Source organism: Suncus etruscus, chromosome 11, assembly GCF_024139225.1.
Source record: "Suncus etruscus isolate mSunEtr1 chromosome 11, mSunEtr1.pri.cur, whole genome shotgun sequence".
Classification (NCBI taxonomy): Eukaryota; Metazoa; Chordata; class Mammalia; order Eulipotyphla; family Soricidae; genus Suncus; species Suncus etruscus.
Genome location: NC_064858.1, coordinates 17,871,169 through 17,884,633, shown reverse-complemented (window position 1 = coordinate 17,884,633; position 13,465 = coordinate 17,871,169). Strand labels below are relative to the sequence as shown.

The 13,465-nt window shown below is 40.2% G+C and overlaps 1 pseudogene; it reads right to left on the bottom strand.

The window, feature by feature from the left end:
* Positions 1–10,883: 10,883 nt before the first annotated feature.
* On the bottom strand, positions 10,884–11,892 carry LOC126022835 (origin recognition complex subunit 3-like; annotated as a pseudogene).
* Between the last annotated feature and the right edge of the window lie 1,573 nt (positions 11,893–13,465).

Below are 13,465 nucleotides of genomic sequence, written 5' to 3'. Positions count from 1 at the left end.
TCAACTATTTTGTCAGGACGAGAATATCTTTGAGTAGTCAAAAGTAATATAATTCCTTTACTTGACTTCTCTGTATCCAATATTTTATTTTCTCAGAAAAATTGTATTTTTCTTTTAAAATTAACCTGCCCTCTTAAAATCTCAATCATTTCTTGAAACAATTTTAAATTCTGAAATCCTTGATATGTTCCATAAAGCAATATATAAGATGGCCCTGAATAATCTTTTTTTTTTTTAATGAGAGTCTCTGTTTTAATCCTATTCATAGCTTGAGAAGGATGATCTCTTCTTAGGTTTTTGCTTCATGCTTTTTCCGTGCATCAGGAATTCCTCTTACGGAAGCCATAACTTCAAAATTTCCTCTCTATTACTATTTATCCCATTAGTCTGTTATGCTTTTTTGATTACACTAATTGTACCTGATTTTCTATGATATTTAAATGTTTGTAACTATCTGATGAAAGTTTAATCAAAATAGTGGAATATTCTATTCACTACTATATTTATAGAACCAGGACAAGAACACAACTCTTATACATACAATTTTTTTTCTTTTTCTTTTTCTTTTCTTTCTTTTTTTTTTTTTTTTTTTTGGTTTTTGGGTGTCACACACATGCCAGCGCTCGGGGTTCCTCCTGGCTCCACACTCAGAAATCACTCCTGGCAGGCTCAGGGGACCATATGGGATGCCGGGATTCAAACCAATGACCTTCTGCATGAAAGGCAAACGCCTTACCTCCATGTTATCTCTCCGGCCCCACACTTTTTTTTTTTTTTTTTTTTGGTTTTTGGGCCACACCCGTTTGACGCTCAGGGGTTACTCCTGGCTATGTGCTCAGAAATCGCCCCTGGCTTGGGGGGACCATATGGGACGCCAGGGGATCGAACCGCGGTCCTTCCTTGGCTAGCGCTTGCAAGGCAGGCACCTTACCTCCAGCGCCACCTACCCGGCCCCCGACACTTTTTTTTCTTAAAGACAACTATATTTATTTTCTGTTTTTGTGAAATACTTATAGTGTTCTGAGTTTATTCCGGGATCTTTGCTTGGGAATCCCAGTTCCTCTTTCTTTTTCTACCAGAGATTATTGTATTGTTCAGAGATCTACCTCATAATTCCTTCTAAAATCCTTCTCTCCTACCATGCTCATAAATGGATATCTACCAAACACTCAAGAAGGTGGAAAGCAAAATCACTCACAAGCTATGGCCATCTTCAAAAAGCCAGAATGTGACCAAATGAAATCATCATCTTCTTGAATCAAATGGTGAGGAGACAAAGCCTATAGGCTGAGGGCTGTGGGAACCAAAGGATCACAGGTCTGTGCCCAGAGCTCCTTTCTGGTTCATAACAACTCTGGGCACCAAGTGGAATTTGGGTTGTAAGTCCCTGCAGTATCTATTGTGTTATCTGGAGCCTGCTTGTATAACCTGAGTACACCTTAGTGGTTGTGACCTGGACAGAATGAATAGTTATGGCAGGAAAGGGGCTCATAGGAGCATAGAGATGGACAGCATGAAGGGTAGGGTATTCTTCATTTAAACCTCAAAATATGACTGATCTTCAGGATTCTGGGACTCACTGGATATATTCTGTATTACTATATTCAGAGTACTTGAGAGAACTTAAGAACTTATTTAAATACACTGATATGTCTGCTGACTAACCTGTAGATTGGGGCTTCAAGCTGTCTTCCTAGCAACACATACCTGTCTTTCCTAACACCACTTTCATCTGGTGTCTTGTTTTTCTAGGTTGACTGTTTTGTATAGGTGTCTTTCTTGCCATTTACTCCCTTTCTGGAATGTTTATTTGTTGCTGTAGTAAAATCTTTGGACTCAGGAAACCCTAGTTCTCATTCCCACTCTCAAACTAGGGGGAGAGAGAGACCTAGCATAGGTCTGGGTAGTGACCTGGAAGAAATTTTCTGGAGTATGGAAATGATGTGGTAAGAAAACTGTCTTGACGAATCCCACAGATAGGGATAGAAAACTGATAGCAGGAAGATCAAAAAGGGAAATTATATTCAAAGGAGCATCCTTAAGATTTATAGCAGATCTTTCACAAGAAACCCTCAAGGCCATAAGTCAATGGTGGAATATAGTGACAAAACTCAATGACATGAATGGCCTACTATATATATATATATATATATATATATATATATATACATAAATATATATCACTCCACCCCCAGAAATCTGTGGGTCATTCTCCAGGATAGACCATATGCTAGACCATAAAACATACCTCCATAAAATCAAGAGGATAGAAATTGTATGGGCTACCTTCTCAGATCACAATGCACTGAAATTAGAAGTCAACTACAAAGGAAAACAGAAGAAAAACTTTAACACCTGGAAATTAAAACAGCTCACTACTGAGCAGCCAGTGAGTCAGGGATGAAATCAAAGAGGAAATCAAAAGATTCCTGGAAACAAATGCAAATGAAGACACAAATTATCAGAATTTGTGGGACATAGCAAAAGCCGAACTAAGAGGAAAACAGGAAGGAAGACGGGACCTACTTCTTTAATAGCTTAATGACACAGCTTATAAAATTAGAAAATGATGATCAACAAAATGAACCAAAAATAGGTAGGCAGAAAGAAATAACAAAGCTTAGAGCAGAAATCAATTAAGTAGAAATCAAAAAACAATCTGAAAGATCAGCAAAATCAAAAGTTGGTTCTTTGAAAAAAAATCAACAAGATTGGTAAACTACTAATAAAACTTACAAAGAATGGAAGAGAGAGAAATTTAACAAACTGGATTAGAAGTGAACAGGGGGAGATCACTACAGATACTGCAGAGATCCAAAGGGTAATCAGAGACTACTTTGAGAAACTATGCCACAAAACAAGAGAAACTGTAAGAAATGGGTAAATTCTTGAACTCTTACAATCTTCCACAGTTGGATCAGGTACTATCTAAACAGACCCATCACTATTGCAGAAATTAAAATGGTAATCAAAAGTCTTCCCAAAAACAAAAGCCCAGGCCCAGATGGATTCACTAACAAATTCTTTCAAACCTTTCAGGAGGAACTACTACCAATCTTTATCAAGCTCTTTTGGGAAACTGAAGAAACAGAAACACTCCCAAATAGTTTTTTATGAAGCTAACATCACCCTACTACCAAAACCTGACAGAGATGCTGCAAAGAAAGAAAACTACAGACCAACAACTCTGATGAACACAGACGCAAAGATCCTGAACAAAATCCTAGCAAATAGGATCCAACGCCTCATCAAGAAGATCATACACCGTGACCAGATCCCTGGCAGGATCTGGAGACCATGTTGACGGGGGGATGAAACTCGGGTGGGCTGCATACAAGGTGAATACCCTGATAGCTGGGCTATTGCTCAGGCTCCAAACAGTTCACAAAACCTAAGCTTCACTCAGGAGATTGCCTGCTTTCCTATATTTTTCATTTTCGAGTTTATGAAGAATTAAAGAGGTCTGTGTGAAATCATTACTTTAAAACTGCCATTGCCTGGGGATTTAAGTAGGCATATATCAACTTAAAATACAAATCGTGGGGTCTCAACTTAAGGTTTATGCTGACATTTGGTCTCTATTTCCATTTTAAACCATGAATAAGCCCGGAGCACAGCCAGGTGTGGCACCAAACACAAAACAATAACCCTAAAAATAAATGGGAACCCCAAGACCGGGTGCAAGCTGCAGGAACGTCTCCAGCAACCACTCACCCATAAAACCGGGTCCTCCCACCAGCAGAAAAAGGGGCTCATCACTTGCAGCTAAATCAGTTCCTCCTTGTGCCCTGAACCCACATCCTACTCCCCTCTGAAACCCCATGCAGCACGCCCGGGTCTCCCTATCTTCCGTCGCCCCCAAACGCACCTTTCGCCACGGGATCCCAGCCAGAGGGTAACCTCCAAGTGTGCATCCTAGCAGCTCCGACTAGAAAACTCAGCTGCTGTGACTGCAAGCCTGGCAACTCAGCCGAACCCCGCCCCCCGACAGCCTAGCTGCCTATTGGTCCTCTCTCTCAATCGCTCCTCTCTGATTGGCTATTTTCACCTCCCAGACTCGTAGGATAGATTCTAGGGGCAGAGAAACTTGCTTTAAATAAGGCTCCTTGTGCTAATTGCAAAGACAAGGCAACTTGTTTTAGACTCCCTAAAGCTGAACAAGCTGGGGCCTATGGAGGAAGATTGTGTTCCCCTCAGCTGTGCTGGCACACCTGGGATGTTGGAGGGTGTCTGTCCCTCACTGTCACTCTAAAGGGCCTCCTGTATTATTTATTTATTTATTTATTTATTTATTTATTTATTTATTTATTTATTTATTTATTTATGTTGTACACTATAGCAACCAGGGCATAAAAATATTCCTTTTTAATAGTATTATTGCCTCTGCAAATCCAGAAATCGAACCCATGGCTTTACACAGTTTTATCCATATCCTGAGCCATATCCCTCGCCTTCACTTAAAGAGATGCATCAGAAGTGATAGCATTCCAACCAAAGTTACACACAGGTACCATGTTTCACAGCCATCGTTTTAGAAACTTTTTACTGTTGTCAGTTGTAGTTGTTTGTATTTGATGTGTTTAACATATATGCACGTTAAACTGAAAATGTACTTTTACAAGTGTTCCAGAGTTATCACTGGAAGCACCTCTCCATCACCAAAGTTTCGAAGGCCTTCCACCTATGTTCCTGTGTCAATGCTTGTCTTCCACATTATTCAGCTTAGTTCAGGCTGCACTGATTAACAATAGGCTGGGAACTTTCATTTGTGGGGGAATCCAACTTATATCACATAATAGGCAGGCATTCTATCACTAATGACATCTCAGGCCACAAAGGGCAAGGTATTAAATGCTGAGTGTAATCAAAGAAGGTGCTATGGAGTTGAAGGTTATATATATAATGGGACAGTCCCTGTGCATTAATAACAATAGCAGTGAAGTAATAAATCTCTGAAAACTCCACATCTATCTCCATACATTTTGCTTGGAATTGTCTATCAGGTTGACTTTCTGCTCCCACAAAACCAAAAAACCAAAACCGAAACCAAAACAAACCAAAACAAACAAAAATAAATGTTTTGGGCCCATCTACTGTTACACATTGATACAGTAAAATTCACCTCATTTAAGATCATGGAACATATCCACATATTCTGAAAGATTTTTTCCATCCAATCTCTTTTGCCCCACCTACATCCTCTGCATAACTCAGTTCTTTTATATAAGGTAGAAACTCAACAGTTTTTATCACTTGTTCATCATTCTTGAATATTTCAAGCAGAATCTTCAATATCATCCCTAAAAACAGGACAGAGTTAAAGTTCCTCCAGAATTTTTGGACCTTTGGAAGCCCCTCCTCCTTCCAGGCTCTACTTGTATATATATATTTTAGATATAATTATATATTATATACAACATATTATATATAATTATATCAATCATATAAATTATATTAATGTATATAATATATACATCACAATATGTAGTTATAATTTTATTATAATTATATTATATAAATATATTATATAAATATATTTATATTATATACATATATATTATAATTTTATTATTAAAATATTATATTTATATATGATATAGAATTAATTATATATTATATATTTCTAGACTGAGCAAAGAATGTATACAAGATATGCCCTATTGGGGCCAGAGAACTAGATCAATAGGCTGAGTGCATGCTTTGCACTTAGTGATGTAGGAAATCTGTATTTAGTCCTTAACACCACATGAACCCATATGAGTACCATCAGGAACAACTCAGAACTAAGCTGGGAGTCATCCATGAGCACCATTGGGTGTGGTAAATCACCCCCCCACAAATAAAAGAGATATTGAAGAGTATGGAATGCATGCAGTTGGAATACAGCAAGAAATAAAAATCGCAAATCACATCCCAAACATTGTACATGTCCATACATATGCTATATATGTATGATAAAGAATGAGATTGCAGCTTTCTATTATCAATTTATGGTACTAGAGTTGCAACTGCAAATTCTTTGGCAAACAGTAGGGCCCAAGTAGAATCAAGATTTTGTATCGGAAATTCTTTTCTCTCTGTGTGTGGGGATTCACATCTGGCAATGCTCCTGGCTATGTGCTCAGGGATCACTCATGGTGCTTGAGATACCATGGTATGCTGAGGATAGAATTTAGGTCAACCACATGCAAGGCAAATGCCTTAACCTGCTGTACTATCACACTGGTCCAACTACTAGACATTCTTTATTCTTGTTTGGTGGAATGCACAGGGGACCCTCAGACAGCCACCCAGTATCCTAAATGTAAGACTCTTATGTTGCTACAGGGCCACACCTGGCTATGCTGTATTGTGGGGAGCCTAGCTGATAAACCTAGAACATAAAGACACCTCAGTAATTCCTAATCTGGTCACCCACGTGACCAAAGGCACCCATGCCTTGAGGACAAAGGAAATAGACAAATAAAGTAATTCAGAGCAGCCCAATATATCCAGCCAGAAAGAAAGATATAGAGTTTGCCTTTGTGTTAGCAGACATTATTAAGATTACAGCTGAGGTTCTATTTATACTTGTTGAGTATAATTTATAGAACTCTGTTTGAATCTTATGCCTTTTAGTAAAACGTGCTCAGGTCTACCTCTTTGCCCCTCCCTATTACCTGCCCCAGTTTATGCTAATGAATGCTTGTAACTGTGATTGGTGGAAAACTTGTAATACCTCTGACGTGTTTCAGCCCTTAAAAGCTGATCCCCCAACAATAAACTTCCCTTTTTTGAACAGCATGCGTTGTCTTGAAGGCTTATTTTACTAATCTCTCTAGTTCTTCTTTACAGGTCGATTCTGCTCGAGTGAACCCACTAATAACTAGCAACCTTCATTTCCACACCCCCGAGGGTCGGGGGCCTCCCACGAAAGTTGCACTGGATGTCTCCAGGACTGTACCTAAATTGCTCGAGGAAATGTATTGTGTCTGCAATCAAGCCAGCCTCAGCCCTGTGTAATGAATGTATAGACCTTAATTGCTGTCCTATCTCTGGACCCCTGCTTTCCATTGTACATGGCACTCCTCCTCAGCAGTGCAAACAGCGTAGAAGGTCCCACACAGAACTGGGCCACAGGCACACTGCTGCCCATTCCTCCTCCTTTCCAATAAGAATCTGAAGCCCGGTCACTGGACCTTGAATGAGTAAAGGTGTTCACCTGGTGTACTATTGCAGAACCCAGGCTTAGCCTTTCTCACAAAGTCATCGAAGGAGCCTCTGCTGGAGTGGAGAGAGGCTGGCCAAAAGCACAGCAATGCCTATGAAGTAAAGTGCAGAGTTCTTCATGGAGGGCCGAGGGTTCTTGAGAAAGTCAAAGCACTTGAAGAACAATATTCCATCATTCCATATTTTTTGCTCACCCGTGGAGACAAAGAGGGGGTGAAGAGGATGAGCAGACTTCTTGGTGACAGTTATGGGTGGGATGGTGCCAATGTGTCAGTAGAACGTCTGGTAAGAACATCTTCCAACTGTTTAAGAGCATCTCACCCTGTGCACCTCTAGCAACTGACTTCTGACTTCAGACAGTTTCAACTGCCATGATAGAGGACTTGGACAAAAATCATCCTAGCAGTAGAGCAGAATCAGGAGTGGTAAGTGCAATGAGAATTTTGTTCTCTTGCAATGTCAGAGAGAAAATGTGATGTGGAACCAGGCAACCGGGTCTACAAATTTTCCTGACACTTTAGAGTTGAAGTGAAATCTGCCCAAATTCTCTCTGCCCACAAATGCTGACTTTTCAATACAGATCGATCTCAAAGTTTGACTGTAAAGAACCACAGTCTCAACACTATGATCCACAGCCCTGATAACTCTTTTCTATTAATATCTTTACTTAAGCACCTTGATTACAAATATGATTATAGTTGGGTTTCAGTCATGTAAAGAACATCCCCCTTCACTGGTGCAACATTCCCACCGCCAATGTCCCAAATCTCCCTTCTCTCCATCCCAGAGTCTAGCTATTGTAAATAGTGCTGCAATGAATATAGGTGTAAGGAAGGGATTTTTGTATTGTATTTTTGTGTTTCTAAGTATATCCCTAGGAGTGGTATATAGCTGGATTATATAAGAGCTCAATTTCCAGTTTTTGGAGGAATCTCCATATTGCTTTCCATAAAGGTTGGACTAGACGACATTCCCACCAGCAGTGAATAAGACTTCCTTTCTCTCCACATCCCTGCCAGCACACTTATTTCCATTCTTTGTGATGTGTGCCAGCCTCTGTGACATGAGATGGTACCTCATAGTTGTTTTTATTTGCATCTCCCCGGTGATTAGTGATGTGGAGCATTTTTAATGTGCCTTTGGCATTTTGTATTTCTTCTTTGGCAAAGTGTCTGTCCATTTCTTTTCCCCATTTTTTGATGGAATTAGTTGTTTTTTTCTTGTAAAGTTCTGACAGCACCTTGTATATTTTGGAAATGGAAGCACATACCCTGCTCATAAATTGGCAGGATTAACATTAAAATGGCAATACTCCCCAAAGCATTGTACAGATTTAATGTGATCCCTCCATAGCAGGGGTCTGAAACTCAATTTACCTGGGGGCCGCAGGAGGCAAAGTCGGGGTGATCATTGAATGCAAAGTCAGCAGTAAGCTTTGAATATGGGGTGTGTGTGACCCAAACAACTAAAACAAAACAAAACAAAAAAAGATTCCTCTAGGGCAGGGCCACAAAATGTTGTATGGAGGGCCATTTGTGGCCCATGGGCTGCGAGTTTGAGACCCCTGCTCTAAAGATACCCATGACATTCTTCAAAGAAGTGGATTAAATACTTTTGAAATTCATTTGGAACAATAAACACCCTAGGATAGCTAAAGCAATCCTTGGGTAAAGGAATATGGGAGGCATTACTTTACCCAACTTTAAACTGTATTACAAAGCAATAGTTATCAAAACAGCATGGTATTGGAATAAAGACAGATCCTCAGATCAGACAAATAGGCTTGAGTACTCAAAGAATGTTCCCCAGGCATACAATCACCTAATTTTTGATAAAGGAGCAAGAAATCCTAAATGGAGCAAAGAAAACCTCTTCAATAAGTAGTGTTGGCACAACTGGTTAGCCACTTGCAAAAAAGTGAAATCAGACCACCAGCTAACATCATGTACAAAGGTAAAATCCAAATGGATTAAAGACCTTGATATTGGACCTGAAACTATAGGTATTTAGAACAAAAGGTAAGTAAAACACACCATGACATTGAGACTAAAGGCATCTTTATGGAGGAAACAGTACTCTCCAAACAAGTGGAAGCAGAGATAACAGATGGGAATACATTAAGCTGAGAAGCTTCTGCACCTCAAAGGAAATAGTGCCCAGGATACAAGAGCCACCCACTGAGTGGGAAAAACTATTCACCCAATACCCTGGTAACTCTTGCCTACATTGATGTCTTCCACCAAATCTAAAGAAAAGGTCTCTGTGCCATTGCTCTCTGCCTTCCTTCTAGAATGCCTCAACTTTTGAAGGCAGTGATTGGGATGTTAAGATCAAATGTGTTTTCAGGTTCACTGTTGATAAGAGAAGAAACTTGGAACCAAAGGAATCTTCTATTATTCCTGCCCTATTTTCTCTCCTGATTATTGAGCTCCTAGCATGGGTTTTGTGTCTGAGCTTTTTCAGAGACTTTGATTCATCAGGTGTTTCATGGTTGTGTCTCTCACCTGTATGTGGTTGCTTAGTGTTGCCTAGTTGAATGTATGGGATAGCGATGACCACCATCACCTTTGCCCATTGTTCAGAGATCTGAGCATAGGTCTGTAGGGCAGAGAAAAAGAATGCCTCAATATCTGCTCCTTATAACTGCAGGATCAGGACAGATTCTACATGGAAGGACTTAACAGTTGCTTCAGGGAGTTAATGGGGGCTGGAGGGAGGGTGTAGAAAATCAGGACCAGGTGATACATGTAATGAGGTGGGAGTCTTAGAGACAGTCTCCTCCAGTGAGAAAGAAGCAAGTGAAGAGAAGAATAAGGAGAGAAGGAAGAAGAAAGAAAGGTAGGAAGAAAGAGGATAGAAAGAGAAAGTAGGAAGGAAGAAAGGAGGGAAGAAAGGTGAAAAGGTAGGAAGAAGGGAAGTTAGGAAGGAGGGAAAGTTAGAGGAAAGGAAAGAAAACACCCATATATTTATTTTGTGTTCAAATAAAAAAAATCATTATTTTGTACTTCAGGCCAGTCCTATGGAACTGAAGGTTTTCTTTTTTGGTTTGTTTTGTTTAGCTTGGTGGAAGGATCAGAAGTGTTGAGCGGTGTGTGAGCACGAGCTGTATTTTCCCTGGAATAGCCATCTCCTTCACTAAAATGAGGAGCAGCAGTTATGGTCCTAGACCAATGTTGAATAATTGGAAGTACTCTGCTCTCCTCCAACATATTTTTAGTAGGAGTTGGTAAATGTTCCAACGTCCTTTATAATCTCTTTTTGAAGCTTCTGGTTACTTTCCCAGCCATGACCCAGTTCTGCCATCCAGATCCACAACAGACACAGTCTATGACGTTCCAGAAAGAACTTCATGCAGGATTGTGAGTGGTGTTCTGTATAAGCTCTGACCAGGTACGTTTCTGCTCCAAAGTTTCGATTGTAACTATAAGTTGGGATAAGTGAGAACCTGGTTTTTATCAGAGAGACCCTCACCATTCTCCATCAGAGCTTCTACTCTACATCCACTAAATCCTTTTTATGAGATCGGTCCTTCATTTTCCCTCCTGCTGCTCTGATGCTAAAAGGAAAGGGAAGGTTTCATCACAATTTAGTCACTTTATATGCTGAATTCTGAAGTACTCAAAAAGGTATTTTAATATTTTTCTGGTTGAACATCCCTTATAGGTTCACAGTTCTTTCAAAATACTTTTCTTTTAATGACAGGTAAATATGACCACTCTCCTCTTTCCTCCTGAGCTAAAGATGACCAGTCTGATATCCCCAATTTATTTTCTAGCAGCCTCTCTATGTTAACCTTGCCACATGATCAGTCTTCTGTTTGGTAGGTTTTACCAATCCTAAAATTTCTAGTTCAGAAACTTCTCTAATAAACTGAGCACGAATGATTTCATTCCTTTCTTCTGAGGTTACAGAATTGGTGTCCATTTGTTCAGCAGCTATCACAACTGTCGCAAAAGCCTCTGACCAGTCCACAAGGTTGATTATCCCTGCTACACTCTAGGTGAAGTTTATATGCTATACTAATGTCGGGGGCAACATTTAGAATGCAGCAGTCTTCACTTTTCAGTGCTTCATTCTTGAGATAAATAATAAGGGTTGTTGAGTGCAACATGGAGCACGATTCTTGGAGCAGCATTCAAGTGCTCATAAAGGACATGAGCTGTACTGAAGTATACCACCTCATGCAGAAGTTGGGTCTCAGGGCAGAAGGTGTTCTCTCACTAGGTTGTCAATGAAGTTCACAACTTTTTCTCTGAGTACTTCAAACGTTGTCTGTTTCTTATTAGTTTTTTTAATGCTTTCATTTCCAATAAGGACTTCTGAAGAGGATAGGGGTCTGTCTTCTGAAGGCCCTCTGACTATGACCCAGAAGTATTTTCTTCCTCTTTGTTTTCATCGAGGCTTGGAAACTGGGCCAGACATTCTTCTTATTATTTTTGCTAAAATGCTTTTCAGAAAACAATTTAAAAATCTTAAGACATTTCTCAAGTATGGTTATCAGTTCACACTTTGCCAACATCCTTAGCAGCTGTAAGGCTGAACTATATTCTTCTGAATCCCATATTTTTTCCCTCTAAACACATGCAGCACAGTTCTCTGATCTGTCGACCCAATGGGTATTTGGAAGAGCGGAGGGAACTCATGTAGACATCTTAAAACCAGGAAGTAATTTGTATGGTAAAAATGCAGGGGATTGAACCGCAGTCCGTTCTAGATCAACACATGCAAGACAGACAGACACCCAACTGCTTGTGCCATTGCTCTGGCCCCAAGATTGAAAATATTCTCTACAAAGGGTAACCATAACATTTTCCACACAATTCTAAGTTTTTTGATACCTTTGCAAGTAACTAGCTTCCACTGCCCTCAACTAAGCACCCCCAGGAGTGATTTCCTGAATGCTGAGCCAGGAGTAACCATTGAGCACTGCAGAGTGTGACCCCAAAACAAAATAAAAATCTGATGGGATATAAACAAAGAGATAAATGAAACAAGAAATTGTCATCTCTATAAAAAAGTTTTTTTTTAAGGCCTGAGAAAACCCCGAGGGGGAAAAAAAAAAGTCCTAAGCTTTTCCTGAAAAAAAAAACCCTGAATCATGAATTCTTGTTTTTCTGTTTCTGGAAGGGCACTTCTGATTGTGGGGAGAGAAGCACCCACAGGGTCTTACAAAGTAAGGCTTGTGCTAACACTTTTAAGGGCAAAGTGGTCCCTCGAGGGCTGGGCAGGGTATTTGTAGATTAGACATCCTCAGGCTTGGCCTCAGGAGGGCCCCCCAGACCATGTTTCAGGGTCCCAGGATTTTTCAACCAGATGAAGCCATGCGATTCTGTCTTTGACAAAGCAGACTACAATGTATTAAATATGGAGCATTCCAGCTCTATTTGCACTTCTCTGATGGTTCTGCTCTAGGAAATAAGCCAATACATGTGCTGTACAGTAGCCCACTGACTGACTCTTACCAACTTAGGTACTGTCATCCATTTGTCATCATCCTGATACACAACATTAGTGCAACTAAGCTCCACTGTCTTTAGAGGCCTTATGATAAGTCCCATATTTTCCAAAAGTTAAATCACCACACCTGCAGGGTCCAGTCTCTGTTTTCCCAGGTCATATTCAGAAAAGTAGTGAGCATTGAGTCAGCCATCCTGGGCCACTCAAATCTCCCTCAGCCCCCCAGCACAATCTCTTTTTCAAGTTTTTAAACATTTAGTTAATTTGGGGTTTGGTTTGGGGAATCACAACCAGCTGTGGGTTAGGGCTTTGTCTCTGTTCTGGAATCACTCCTGACAGGGCTTGAAGGACCATGTGCAGTGCCAGGATTCAAAGGGAATGGCTATGTACAAGGCAAACACCTTAACCCCTTCCCTATCTCTGTCTGTTCAACAACAGACACTAACAACAGGCACTAACTGAAGTTATCTCAGAAATTGAACCTCATCTTCTCATGATCAACATGTTTCTTGGCCCCTTCTATCACTATTTGTGTTAATTTGGGGGTTCTGTGAAAAGATGTCAAAAATGGAATTGGTTCAGAATATTTATTTGGGCGAACCTTTGGAAAAAGGCTTCGGGAGATAGCCAAAGCTGAAAGGCAGAGCTACTAGATAGGAAGCAGGTTTCTGCCTTGTGGGGAAATGGGAAGAGCAAGAAAAGTCATACTACAATGCAATGTTAAGTATTGGGAAAACAAATTGAGTCAGGAGAGTCAGTCCACCATTAACCCTGAGCATCTCACTGCACATATCCTTTC